The sequence below is a fragment of the Dasypus novemcinctus genome, chromosome 12 (genome assembly GCF_030445035.2).
Source record: "Dasypus novemcinctus isolate mDasNov1 chromosome 12, mDasNov1.1.hap2, whole genome shotgun sequence".
In the NCBI taxonomy this organism is placed as follows: Eukaryota; Metazoa; Chordata; class Mammalia; order Cingulata; family Dasypodidae; genus Dasypus; species Dasypus novemcinctus.
In genome coordinates, this window is record NC_080684.1 from 91,392,975 (window position 1) to 91,406,341 (window position 13,367).

Sequence of the window (13,367 nt, forward strand, 5' to 3'; positions counted from 1 at the left end):
TGACAACCTCCCATGAATCACTAATGTTCTTAATGATTCTAGAATCATGAATCCTCTCCAGAAGGTTTTCTACCGACTTTGCCCAGATCCAGAGGAATCACTATCTATGGCAGCTATAGACTTACAAAACATATTTCTTAAGGGGGGGCATCTGGTCCAGGGGCAGGCTTCTAGGGAGTGTGTGAGTGCTCATCTTGTCATAGTGTATTATATCATTGGGTAGAGATTCATACAATGAGTGTGGAGGTGTACCCACATCCAGGGGAGACCTGATGTTCCCAGACAGAGGGAATTGTGCCTCTCAAGAGAATCAGGGGCTCCCAATGCATTAGGGCAGTCTATTATGCCAAGCCCTCAGCATTGTTGCAGGTATCTGTAAATCTGGTCCCTCAGGTAGTGAAGTTTGATTGTCACTGTGGGCCCTGAGGGGAGGGGGAGAGAGGTATAGTATAGATGGAAGCAGGGCAACTGGGGGCAATGGAAGTGCTCCACAAGATCATGTAATGATGGATATAGGACATGTTAACTTACACCAAAAGTGTATAAAAGTCTATAATTTAAAATGTAAACCATAATGTAAAACATAGGAAACTAAAAATTTTTAAATGTGTACAGTCTAAAAATATAAACCATAATGTAAACCAAAATGAATCCATGTTTGATAGCTATGTTTCAAAATCTGTATATCAGCTGCAGCAAATATAACATGAGCATGTAAAAAGATCATTGCTGGGGAAAGGGGAAAAGGATTTGATGTTGGATATCTGGGAGTCCCCTGTATTGTATACGTGAATTACTGTGACCTAAAACTTTTTTGAAGACAAAATTAAAAATAAGAAAGAAAGAAAAAAAAGGATCTAGACACTGAGGAGGAAATGAAAGAAAGTGCCTTGCCACTGTACATACAGGGTAACATCTATTATTGTGATGAAAGGCAAAAGGTTAGAAACAAAGCTTTATAATCTTTTTCATATTTTAAATACACCAATTTATTATTACTTTATTTTAGTGTTTCTAAATTAGTATGTATTCTATTTCTAAACTTTAAACCCATCACTATATTTCAATGTCCTATTAATTGAATTTGGCAATATATTAGGCTTCATTGTTGAAGAAGTTTTGGACCACAGGGAGGTTCAACTATGGCAGGAGAGGAACACTGGTGTGGAGTGTTATTGATGGGGGGCACATGGGTGGGAGAGAGTTCTCCCTCCCACCAAGGCATGTATATAGGGGACATAAAAATGTTCTGATATATGTTGGGTATTTTCGTAGTAGTTACAGTTACAAACATCAGTGGAGGGAGTGCTGAGGTCCTACCCAGGGGAGCTCTCTCACATCCCCAATGGAACAGCAATAGTCCCCCAAGTGCAATGGCAAAGACCAACAAGGAAAGATGGTCCAGTAATGAGCCCTTGATACTGATGACCATGCTTATGAGTCTGTGTGCCTGAAATATGAACTAGGCCTAGAGCTGCAGAGTACCTAAGAGTTACCTCCTGAGAGCCTCTATGTTGCTCATAATGTGGCCACTCTCTAAGCCAAACTCAGCATGTAAATGCATTACCTTCCCCCCAGCATGGGGCATGACTTCCAGGCATAAGCCTCCCTGGTGCTGAGGGATTACTACTACCAATCACTAGCTAGCGATGCAACTAGAAAGAGACCTTGAATAAAAGGGTCAACTCAGACCAGCAGAATATCTCAGCCTACATGTAAGATTATGTGTTAAAAACTGCTTTTTGACTTTGAATAAAAGGGAGGAATGGAAAAGACAAATGAGTTTATATGGCTAAGAGTCTTCAAAAAAGAGTTGGAAGGTCATCAGAGGGGTCACACTTACGCTCGCCTCAACAGGACCCCAGTAAAAGCCAAAGTAGATAAAACCCTAGGTGCTGGTTCTCCTGAAGACTATGGAGACCCACAGGGTATATGGTCATGGCAGATGGAATTGGAGTTCTGTGCCATGTCAGAAGGCCCTATTTTGGAATTTGTGCTCCTGAGTGTGATGGAGCTGGACTCAGATGTGACCTTTCTACACATGCCTCTTCTGTCACTTTTACTGAACCTGTGGTTGGCACTATCAATGGTGTATACTCAGGTATACACCATGGACTACCCATGTGCCAGCTGGGCCCTGAGCCTCAGCAGAGTTGCAACTCCTGCTCTCTGGTACATTGGATTTATCCAGGTCAGTCAACAGGGAGGTGAAGATGGTTAACCACCACACCAGGGAATCAAGAGTGCCTACAATTGTAGGCAGGAGAACTGCATCCATCATCCATGTGGAATCTAAGCCCCTTTTTGATCTAGAGGTAGAGTGGACACCACCATCCCAGGGTCCACAGAATGGAGGAATAAAATATAGATTACAGTAGACTTACTGATATTCTACTATAAAACTATTGTGACTAGTAATAGAAGAAATTGTAGCATTGAGGTGGAGAAAGTGGCCACAGTAGTTGCTGAGGGCAGGGAGAGGGAAGAAGAGATGTGAAGTGGGGGCATTTTTGGGACTTGGGGTTGTCCTGAGTGATAATTGCAAGGTCAGATGCTCAACTTTGTATATCCTGCCATAACCCACTGAATATACTGGGGGAGAGTGTGAACTACAGGGTAAACTATTATCCATGTGGTGCAGCAGTGCTTCAAAATGTGTTCACCAAGTGCAATGAGTGTGCCACAATGATGGGGGAGGTTGTTGGTGTGGGAGGAGTGGGGTAGGGAGTTGGGGGGGTATATGGGAGCCTCATGATTTTTAATGTAACTTTTTGAGATGTATAAATATTCAAAAAAACAATTTACACATGGCAGGGGTGGGGGGTGGGAAGTGGGTTATATGGGAACCTATTACGTTTTTTTCTTTTTTTTTTAAGATTTATTTATTTATTTCTCTCCCCTCCCCCCTGCCCCTGTTGTCTGTTCTCTGTGTCTTCTTTGTCCTCTTCTGTTGCTGTCAGCGGTATGGGAATCTGTGTTTCTTTTTGTTCTGTCATCTTGTTGTGTCAGTTCTCCGTGTGGGTGGCGCCATTCTTGGGCAGGCTGTACTTTCTTTTGCGTTGGGAAGCTCTCCTTATGGGGTGCACTCCTTGCACATGGGGCTACCCTACATGGGGGACACCCCTGCATGGCACGGCACTCCTTGTGCGCATCAGCACTGTGCATGGGCAGGCTCCACATGGGTCAAGGAGGTTTAAACCGCAGACCTCCCATGTGGTAGACTGGGCCAAGTCCACTTCCCACTCTTATGTTTTTTAATGTAATGTTCTTTGTGATCTATTAACTTTAATTTTAAAAAGTGTAAAAAAAAGAAACTAAAAAAAAACCTGAAACATATTTCTCACTTAAAAGTTGAAATGGCTCCTTGATCCATGGGCTACAGAATGCATGTTGTATAAGCAGGCATGAAAATAACATTCATCTCATTGTACATTATCTCCATCAGAGCTCTTGGGTGACCAAGTATACCTTCAATGAGCAGTCATATTTTGAAAAAGAATTTTTTCTGATCAGTAGTTCTTAACAGTGGGCTTAAAATATTCAGTAAGCAATGTTGTAAATCAATGTGCTGTCATCCAGAATTTGTTGTTCCACTGATAGAACATGAGCAAAGTAGAGTTAGCAGCATTCTTAAGGCCCTAGGCTTTTCAGAATGGTAAATGAGCTTTGGCTTCAACTTCAAGTCCCCAGATAATGCCCCTAACAAAAGAGTCAACCTGAAGCTTTGAAACCAAGTGTGGCAGTTTGAGATTAATTACGAACCCCAAAAAAGAAAAGGATTATGTTTGTAAACTGGTCTATTCCTCTGGGTGTGATATTCTTTGAATGTATTAGATTTAGCTGAGGGAAGCAGATTTGGCCCAACAGATAGCATACCACCTACCCCATAGGAGGTCCAAGGTTCCAACCTAGGGCCTCCTGACTCATGTGATGAGCTGGCCCATGCACAGTGCTGATGCATGCAAGGAGTGCCATGCCATGCAGGGGTGTCCCCTGCGTAGGGGAGTCCCAGGTGCAAGGAGTGTATTCCGTAAGGAGAGCCACCCAGTGTGAAAAAATTACAGCCTGCCCAGGACTCATGCCACACACACAAAGAAAGCTGATGCAACAAGACGATGCAACAAAATGAGACACAGATTCCCATTGAAGAACACACAGTGAATGGACACAGAGAGCAGACAACTGGGGGCGGGGAGAGAGAAAAAAAATCTATGTGGGGATTTAACCCTCTTTAAAAAAAAAGATTCAGCTGAGATGTCTGATTAAATTATGTTAAGATTATGGATTTGATTCTACAACATCAGTGAGGCATGACTCAGGTTAAGTCCCTGCCTCCTTGGTGGACTGATATAAATGGGCACACACAGAAGATGACATGGGAAGAGAGAGAGATCCTTTTTTCCCCCAAAGATTTATTTTATTGATTTCTCCCTACCCCCTCATTGTTTGCACTTGCTGTGTCTGTTTGTCTTCCTTGTTTCTTTAGGAGGCACCAGAAACCAAACCGGGGACCTCTGATGTGGGAGGGAGGTGCTTACTCGTTTGCACCAACTCCGTTCCCTGCTTTGTTGTGTTTCTCATTATGTTTTTCTTCTAGTATCTCTTGCTTCATCAGCCTGCTGTGCCTGCCTGTTGTGCCAGCGTATTATCTTCTTTAGGAGGCACCAGGAACTGAACCAGGGACCTCCCCTGTTGTAGGCAGGAGGCCAATCTCTTTAGCCACATCCACTTCCCAAGAGAGCTCTTTAGATACAGATAAGATAACACTGTCAGTTTTGATACTGTGGCCCCAGAAAAAGAGATGAGCCATTTGCCTGAAAGTTTAGAGCTAATCTTGAGAAGGCACCAGAGCAGCTGAGAAGACCCAGAAAGAAACAAGCCCTATGCCAGCCTGAACCCTCGCAGAGATCAGCACCCATCTTGCTTTAACATGTAGCAACTGACTTGGGTGAGAAAGCAACCTTGAGTTGGACTGTTTAGGGCCTGGGAACTATAAGTTTTACCCCAAATAAATATTCTTTATAAAACCCAACAGATTTCTGGTACTTTGCACTAGAAAAATGGCCGGCTAACATACCAGGCATTGACTTCTCTCTAGCTATGAAAGTCCTAGATGGCATCTTCTTCTAAGGTTGTTTTGTCTACACTGAGAATCTGTTTAGTGCAGCGACCTTCATCAATGATCTTAGCTAGATCTTCTGGATAACTTGCTGCAGCTTCTACATCAGCATTTGCTGCTTCACCATTTTTAGGTTATGGAGACAGCTTCTGTCCTTAAGCCTCAAGAAACAACCTTTGTTATCTTCCAACTTTTCTTCTGCAGCTTCCTCACCTCTCTCAACCTTCATACAGTTGAAGAGAGTTGAGGCCTTGCTCTGGAATAGGCTTTGGCTATTCCAGACTGGTTTGGTCTTCTGTGAAGACCACTAAAACTTTCTCCATATCATCATAAAATGGTTTCACTGTCTTATCATTCGTGTGTTCAGTAGAGTGGCACTTTTTGTTTCCTAACTACACTTCACTACCCAACTGTTTGGTGCAGGAGGCCTAGACTTTGGCCTATCTTGGCTTTTGACATGCCTACCTTGCTAAGCTTAGTTATTTCTGGCTTTTGATTTAAATTTATAGAAGTGCAACTCTTTCTTTCACTTGAATGCTTCAAGGCCATTGTATGGTTATTAACTGACCTAAGTTCAATATTGTTGTATCTCAGGGAAGGGGGCCCAAGGAGAAGGCAAGAGATGGTGGTATGACCTATTTTGTAAATGGGGAAACTAAGGTTCAGAGAGGTTAAGTAGAACTGCCCAATGCTCCATACCTAGTAAGTGATCTTTTTGTATTTTGTGCAGTTTGATTTTTACTTGTCTCAAAGTGGTTCTAATTTCTATTACCTCTCATTTATTATCATAAAGATCTGCTTTAACTCATCACAGTTTCCCACTGCTTGAAGAGTAAGTCTCCATTTCTTAGCATGGCATCGAAGGCCCTCACTGCCCAGCCCCCACTTACCTTCTGTCCCAAGCAACTCTGGACCCCAGAATTTCAAGGTCACCTACAGCGTGTCTGCTGGCCTCTTCCAAGGTCTGTGCTTCCAAAAAAAGATGGTGCCCCTAGGCCTGAGGGGTTGCCAAGGGGCAGCTGTTCATTGGAGGGAGCAGGAAGGAAATAGGGTCGAAGCTTGGACTTGTAAACTGGGTGTCCCAGGCAAGCACAGCCCCTCAGGCTGGGGTGGGGAGGCCAGAGGGCAGCCTGCAGACTGGGAACAGGTTCTCCTGTGCTCCGGGGAATCTAAAGAGTTCCAAGTTCATGCTTTGCCTTCCAGGATGTCATGAAGGTAAATTTGTCAAGATAGGAGGAGAGAGCCTATGCAACTGTTTGTCTGATACGTAAGTGTTACATATTCATATATGGTCTGTGGGCCCCCGTTTGTGCCCTTGCCCCTGCCCTGGCTGTGTTACCTGAAAGCTTTGGCCGTGGCTCCTGGAGGTGGAGGCTTAGTGGTCCCTGACTTGTGAGAAGGTCCTTCAGGGCTCCCAGAGCAGCTGTCAGTGTAGACCCTGGCCAGACTCCAGGGAGGAGGTGGTGGTCGGTGGCCAGCCCGGCGGGCAGAGGGAGTCAGAAGCCACGCTCGCTCAGTGCTGCTGTGATAAGGAACCAGGCTGGTGAGCACATCCTGCTCTCATTCCTGCAATATGGTTCTTCCAAATGGCCAACTCCTGTTTTTAAACTCCAAAGCAACAGGCTTTTTTCCCGCAACAGAATTTCCACAGAATATGTGAATACTAAGAGCAGGGCATACAGTATCTTAGCTATTGAACTTGCCTAAATAATTCTAGGTTGTTCTTTAGATGGGCTGTACCTGCCTACCATCCGACCAGCTGGGCACGAGGGCTCCTCTGCCCCTACGTGTCCACTAACCTTTTTTTTTTATATTAACCATATTTTTAATTTTATCAAGCAAATGAGTTATTTTTAATTGGTTGTCACTTTTCTTTCATAAGAAACCATTCTATTATTTGATTCTCAACGCTTTTTTATGAACTTGTATAAATTCTTTTGTCGAGCCATAAGAAGTGATTTTTTTCAATTCTGTTAAGAAAACGACAGGTCGTATGAGAAGTACTTCCACTTGATGTCTGACCACAGGGTGTTCTCTGACATGAGCTGTCATGTTAAATGCATTGGGTATTTTGGCCCAATCTATTAAGCGTATTAAGATTTTTTTCACGTCCAATGCAAATTTATATAGGCTTTTAAGGTTTTTTTCTTATATCAATGAAAATAAGGATTCAGTTGCCTTAGGGATGTCATAGGGTTTTCTACATTTCAAAGTTCCCTGGAGACACACTCAACACCTCCTGTACCGTACATGCTCTTCCCTGTAGAATGGGCCCCTGGAAAGTGACGTGAACCACCCTGCGGCCACTGCGGGGAGAGTTCCGCGCCCAGGCCAGGGCCGTGGGCTCAGCCTCCTGGCAGTGCCAGTGCAGGCAGTCCACGGGAGTGGGGAGGGAGGGAGCGGGGAGACCCTGCGCTGCGGGGCCAGACTTTGGCCTCCCTCTGCGTGGGGACTGAGTGAGCCGAGCTCCCCTAACCTTTGACATGATTTAGCTTTCTGAGTCTTGCCAGGTTACCGGTAGAAAAGTTACATCTCACTGTTGTTCAAATTTGCATTTTTATTTTTTATTTTCTTAAAGATTTATTTTTCATTTCTTTCTCCTCCCCCCCCCAGTTGTCTGCTCTCTGTGTCCATTCACTGTGTGTTCTTCTGTGTCCGCTTCTATCCTTATCAGTGGCACCAGGAATCTGTGTCACTTTTTGTTGTGTCATCTTGCTATGTCAGCTCTCCGTGCATGCGGCGCCATTCCTGGGCAGGCTGCACTTTCTTTCACTCTGGGCGGCTCTCCTCACGGGGAGCACTCCTTGCGCGTGGGGCTCCCCTACGCGGGGGACACCCCTGCGTGGCAGGGCACTCCTTGTGCGCATCAGCACTGCGCATGGGCCAGCTCCACACGGGTCAAGGAGGCCCGGCGTTTGAATCACGGACCTCCCATGTGGTAGGCGGACGCCCTAACCACTGGGCCAAGTCCGCTTCCCTGCATTTTTAAAATGACAATGATTATGAGCATCTCATCATATGCCTGTTAGCTTCGATCAGCTCTAAATTGAGAGACCAAGAACCAGGTTGCCGCATTTCAGATCCAGCCTGACACTGAATGGTGGCGTTTCCCACCATCACACCATTCCTCTTTGTTCTCTTGGAACTTCACCTCCTACACTCGCACCCCCTTGCTCCCTCTCTCCAGCTGCACTGGCCTCTTTGCCATAAGCAGACAAAGCCATGTCCACCTCAGGGACTCTTGCCCACTCTGTCCCCTCTGCCTGGGCCACTTTATCCCCTGGAAGTCACATGACTTGTTCCCTCCAGGGAGTCTCCGTTCAAACGTCATCTCCTCTGTGACACCTTCAGAGGCACATGCCTGTTCCTGTTACGTTATGCGCTTACTGCTTTGTTGCGTTTCTGTTTCCCAGGCACCACAGCAGCAGAGGCGTGTCTATCTCCTTTGCTGATGAATCCCTAGTGCCCAGAAGGGTGCCAGCCTCATAGCAGGCCCTCATCATTTGTGGAATTCAATAAAATTCTCATCAGTTCCGCCTATCTAGACACATTGCCAGAATACTTAAGTGCAACCATTTGGGGACTTATCAATGTTTTCAGGGTAACTTAGATCACGAAATAAATGGGGAAAAGCTGGGAGAAGAATTAGAGAATGACAAAATCCACCAAGAGGTGAATAGCCCTGGGGTGCGTGGGATTTCCCTCTGAGATTCCATTAGCTTCCCCTGGATCTCTGGTGCCGTTCCTAAAATGCCCCTATTTAAGAAAGGGAAACTTCTCCTAAATGGAGGTTATTTCCTAGAGTTCACATATCACAAACGACTTTGGTCGTCTCATTGCTTTGGCTGCCCTTAGTCATTAATGTTTATTATTTTTATTTACAAAATATATTGTTCCACAAAAAGTGAGCTGTTTTTAGGCTGATCATTTTAGTCCACCATAGTGACAGAATTACAAAAGCTTCTTGCCACAGTAGCATACACACTTTTAAAAAGGTTAATTCCACACACTTTTTCCAAAATTTGCAACAAAAAAAGTTGTTAGGAAACACTAGGGCTAGAATTCTGCCACATCTTTCTTAAAAAAAAAAAAGGCATTTGGAGTGCCAGTTATAGGCACTGTTCTTGGTTAAATTAAAAAAAAAAAAAAGTTTTAACCCCACAGTGGAAAAACTAACACTGTCACTAGGATATGAAGAAACCATGGTGAAGAACTAGCGCCAGCCGAGGCCCGCAGAAGGGCCGGTGGCATCTGCTCCGAGCCCTTTATCAGGCAGCCTTGTATGTGCTATTCAGGACTCTCGGAGCGATTGTTGGCGTGATGTAGACAAATTGACGCAAATTAGTTTAGCACGGGCTATGCAAAGTTTAAGCTTGTTGAGCAACACATGGGACCACATAGCAACAGCTCCCAACACGATGCAAAAAGTTTCGGATGCAAAGTACGAACCACCCCAGACTCCTTTTCCAGCTGGAAGCAGGATCTGCAAATCCCTGGCAGAGGCCTGGGAAGGGGCGTGGGGGCGGGGCAGGAAGCAGGCCGGAGCCCACACACTGACTCTGAAGGGCAGTGATGGCTGGGGGAAAAAAGAAGTCTCCCGAGAGTACCACTTGTGCTGCCTAAACCCGACTGCTTGTCACTTCAGGGCCACAAATCTTCAAAGGGCTGGCCCCCAAAGATTAAGGGGATTCCACGATTTTGCTCTTTACTTGTGGTTCGCAAAGCTCAAGACAATTCCTCCAGGGCTGGTGTCACACAGACCACCTAGGGGGACCTTCTAATTGTATTTACAGTAATTTAATTACAGGAGGGAGAGCTTCAGAAGGCAGGATTTACCCAGATCGATATTGTTGGGTGCCGCTGGCAGAGCTTTAAGCTGTTAAACCAACAGAGAAATGGGAAAAATAAAGCCACTCCAGAGTTTGGAAACCACTTCATGGTTTTCCAACCCCACCCCACCCAAGCCCCTTTTCTAGGGGAGGATGGGAGGGTGAGGGAGCCATTTTCTTGGGGTCCACAGCTCACCTACTTTTGTTCATAGTATTTTCTACTGCATGCCCACATTATAACCTTCTGATCAGTACACACAAGGAGAACAGTTTTGCATATTACAAACGCCCTCCAGCCAAGTGTGTGTGTGTGTTTAAATCTAGATTTGGATAGTTATTCAAGAACCTGCTAACAGTGGGCCTCTGGAAAGGAGACTGGAGTGAATTAAGAATTGGGATGCCAGGGAAACTTACTTTTAACCTCATACCTGTTCTTTTGTGCTGCTGAATCCCCCCCACCCAAAAAAAACACCACATTTATACTAAACATTTAAAACAGTTGCTTAATGTACCCATAAGGAAAATTTTCCTGTAAATATTAAATCACAGGTAAATACTCAGTTTGCCATCTGTAAAATGGGCGGAAGTGGACCAACTAATCCTGAAAGCCTCTTCCCCATTGATTTACCAGTCAGAATCCAGAAACATGTGCTGCTATTGCCATCTAGTGGTCCCGCGGGGGCCGTGTGGACCCAGCTTTTCCTGGGCATTTGGAAAAAGGTCTATTATTGAAAACACAAAGACTTCGTGGATGGGCAGTCATTTTACAGCCTCTAAGGGCTTCCTGGAGCAAGAGAGACTACAACTGTCTAAGTCAATCCTTAGACATTTAAAAAGTAGCTCTAAGCGTTACCGTTTGACCAACATAGTAAAACCCTCTTTGCAATCTAGCTGTCTCTACGGCCTTCGGTGTGCGGCTGCCGGGTGGAACCAGTTCGCTGGGTACCGGCTGCGTGCGCCTGCGCGAGCCTGGTGGAAAGGAGGGATTTGTGTCCTGCAGTTCAGACACCAAGGACAGAGACTGACCTTTGGGGGGTGAATTCCAGTGCAGCTAATGCATTTCTTTCCAGCCCTTAGCAACTCATTGGCGCATAACAGAAACTTTATAATAAATATTTGTTTTCAGTGAATGAACAAAGGGACAAATAGATGGCCTGGATCTGAATTCCTTCTCCTCACTTTCTGAGGACACTTTCTTCTCTGGGCCTTTGCTTCCTAGTCTGTAAAATAGAGAAATGGTGAGGACCCAGGCAATGCCTCCATCAACTGGCGGGTACCAAAACAGGGGCACAGTGGGGCAGCTCTGTATTTCCATCAGCCGTTTACTTTGCAAACTGGCAGAGAGGTTCTTCACTCCCCGAACTGAGATTTCCATTTGAGAATAGAAAATGCTTTCTACCTTGTGTTACTAGTTCACTTGGGTAAAGAGCGATATTGTGGGTATAGTCTGAATTCACTGTGTTTATTCTACACCCATCCCCCTTCCTTTTTTCAGCAAACGAACAGACTGTGTCCTTTGTTTTCACCTCATCTCTAGTTTCCGTATATGTAAATTAAAGGAGTTGAGTTAAACTCGAAGAGGTCTTTTAACTCGGACGCCTAAAACAGATTCTTTAACAAGAAATGTTCTGCGAGGACACGGTGGCATGCGGGCCCCGCTGCTGTAAAGAAATGGGATACGCTGCCCTCTGCTGGTTACACGTTAAATTATTGTACGTTTTCAAGCAAAAAGTGAAGCGTTTAAATATGAACGACGACTTAATGCATTTGCACACATTTCTAGTAGAAATACATTACAGGGCCAAAGATAAGAGGTCTTTCCCCCGAAAGCAATAATAGTTGACGCTTAGAGAGGAGCCGATCAGTTTCGGGCTCTTCGTGTGTTTTGGCATTTAAACCTCAGAGCACTCACACTTCACAGGTGACAGTCAGCGAGTAACACCTCGCCCCAGGTGCTCAGCGGCGGAAGCTGGCTGCCAGCCCAGTTCTTTCTGACCCCAGACCTGAAACACTACACAAGGGCACTCCAGCCCAGTTATTCTACAGTGTCATTTTCTTGCTTCTGATTAGCAAAGAACTTAACATCTTTGTAGAAATTTTATAAATTACAAAGAAGACAATAAAAATAACTTGAAATCCTACCTTTAAAATGAAAGCAACATGAACATTCTGTGCATAGCCAGTACTTCTAATGTTTATATTATATAGAGTGGTGCTTTTATATTTAATTAAAATTTGTCAAAACAAAAGTTCTCCCTTTCTCTAATTCATTCTTTTACCCAGTAAATTTTTTTTCTTTTTTTATCTAATAAAATTTAGCCAATGCTTGATTTGTGCTGGGTCGAGAGACAATGGATGAGATTTTAAAGATCACCACCCTTGTGAAGCTAACAGTCTAGTCTAGAAGAAGAAATGGACAAAATCACAGTGAGATAAACCATAAATGCTCCAAAGAAAAACAGTACCAGGAGAACAGGTATCAAGGGAAGCTAGTCCACACCGGGACTACGGAAGGCTTTCCCGGAAGACATGACGTTTGAAAAGAGAAAGACATTGACATACCACCCCTACCACCCCCACCCACCTCCAACTTTCCAAGCAATTCTTGGCTTCCCGGAGTGGAAAGCCTGCGCAGGTAGCACAAGCACAGACCAGTAGGCTCTTGCCTAAGCATCTGAGAGCCGGGAATATGATGTTGCTCTTCTCCTATTGCAGGCACCCAATCTTTACACGTCGTTCTTCTGGAACTTCCCCTCTCTTGGCTTCAGGGCGAGAAAAGCCTCTCGCCACCAACACTGCACCTCCACGGCCACCGCCGAAGATACTGGGTGTGTGGCCCCACTCGTGGGAGAGCTCCCCCCTCTGGTTTTCAGCTGAGGTCCTAGAGCCAGTGCAGGGGCAACAGGGAAAGCCCCTTCCCACAATTGCACCACTCAGTCTCGAGCCTAAGTGCACATGAAAATTACCTGAGCTTTGGTCCTCACTCTATTCCGATTTAATGGTCTGGGATGGAGCCTGGATTCCATTTTTTTGCCTTTTTTTTGAGCTACCAAGGTGATTCTAATGTGTAGGGCAAGTTGAAAACCACCATGGACTATAGTTAATAGCACAATTATTAAAGTGTTCCTTCATGAAGTGTAACAATTGTACCACACTAACGCAATGTGTTAATAGGGTGCTTTAGGGGAACTCTATTTTATGCATGGTTTTGCTGTAAACCTAATAAAACTTCTCTAATAAAAAATAAAGAAATTAAGAGGAAAAAAAAAAAACTACCTCCTGCCTACTTCCTTCTCCTTCCCTCCTAAAATTTTTTTTCCCTTGGCTTTTGATGTGGCATGATTTTGATTACCTGATTACCTCTCTGATCACTTTTGTGTATTGATGAATCTCCTGTCTCCTCTTGGCTCCAAATGTGC

The 13,367-nt window shown here is 44.8% G+C and overlaps 1 pseudogene; it reads right to left on the bottom strand.

Annotated features, from left to right (window-relative positions):
• LOC101444380 (baculoviral IAP repeat-containing protein 2-like) overlaps positions 1-13,367 on the bottom strand; it is a 45,437-nt pseudogene that overhangs the window by 29,181 nt on the left and 2,889 nt on the right.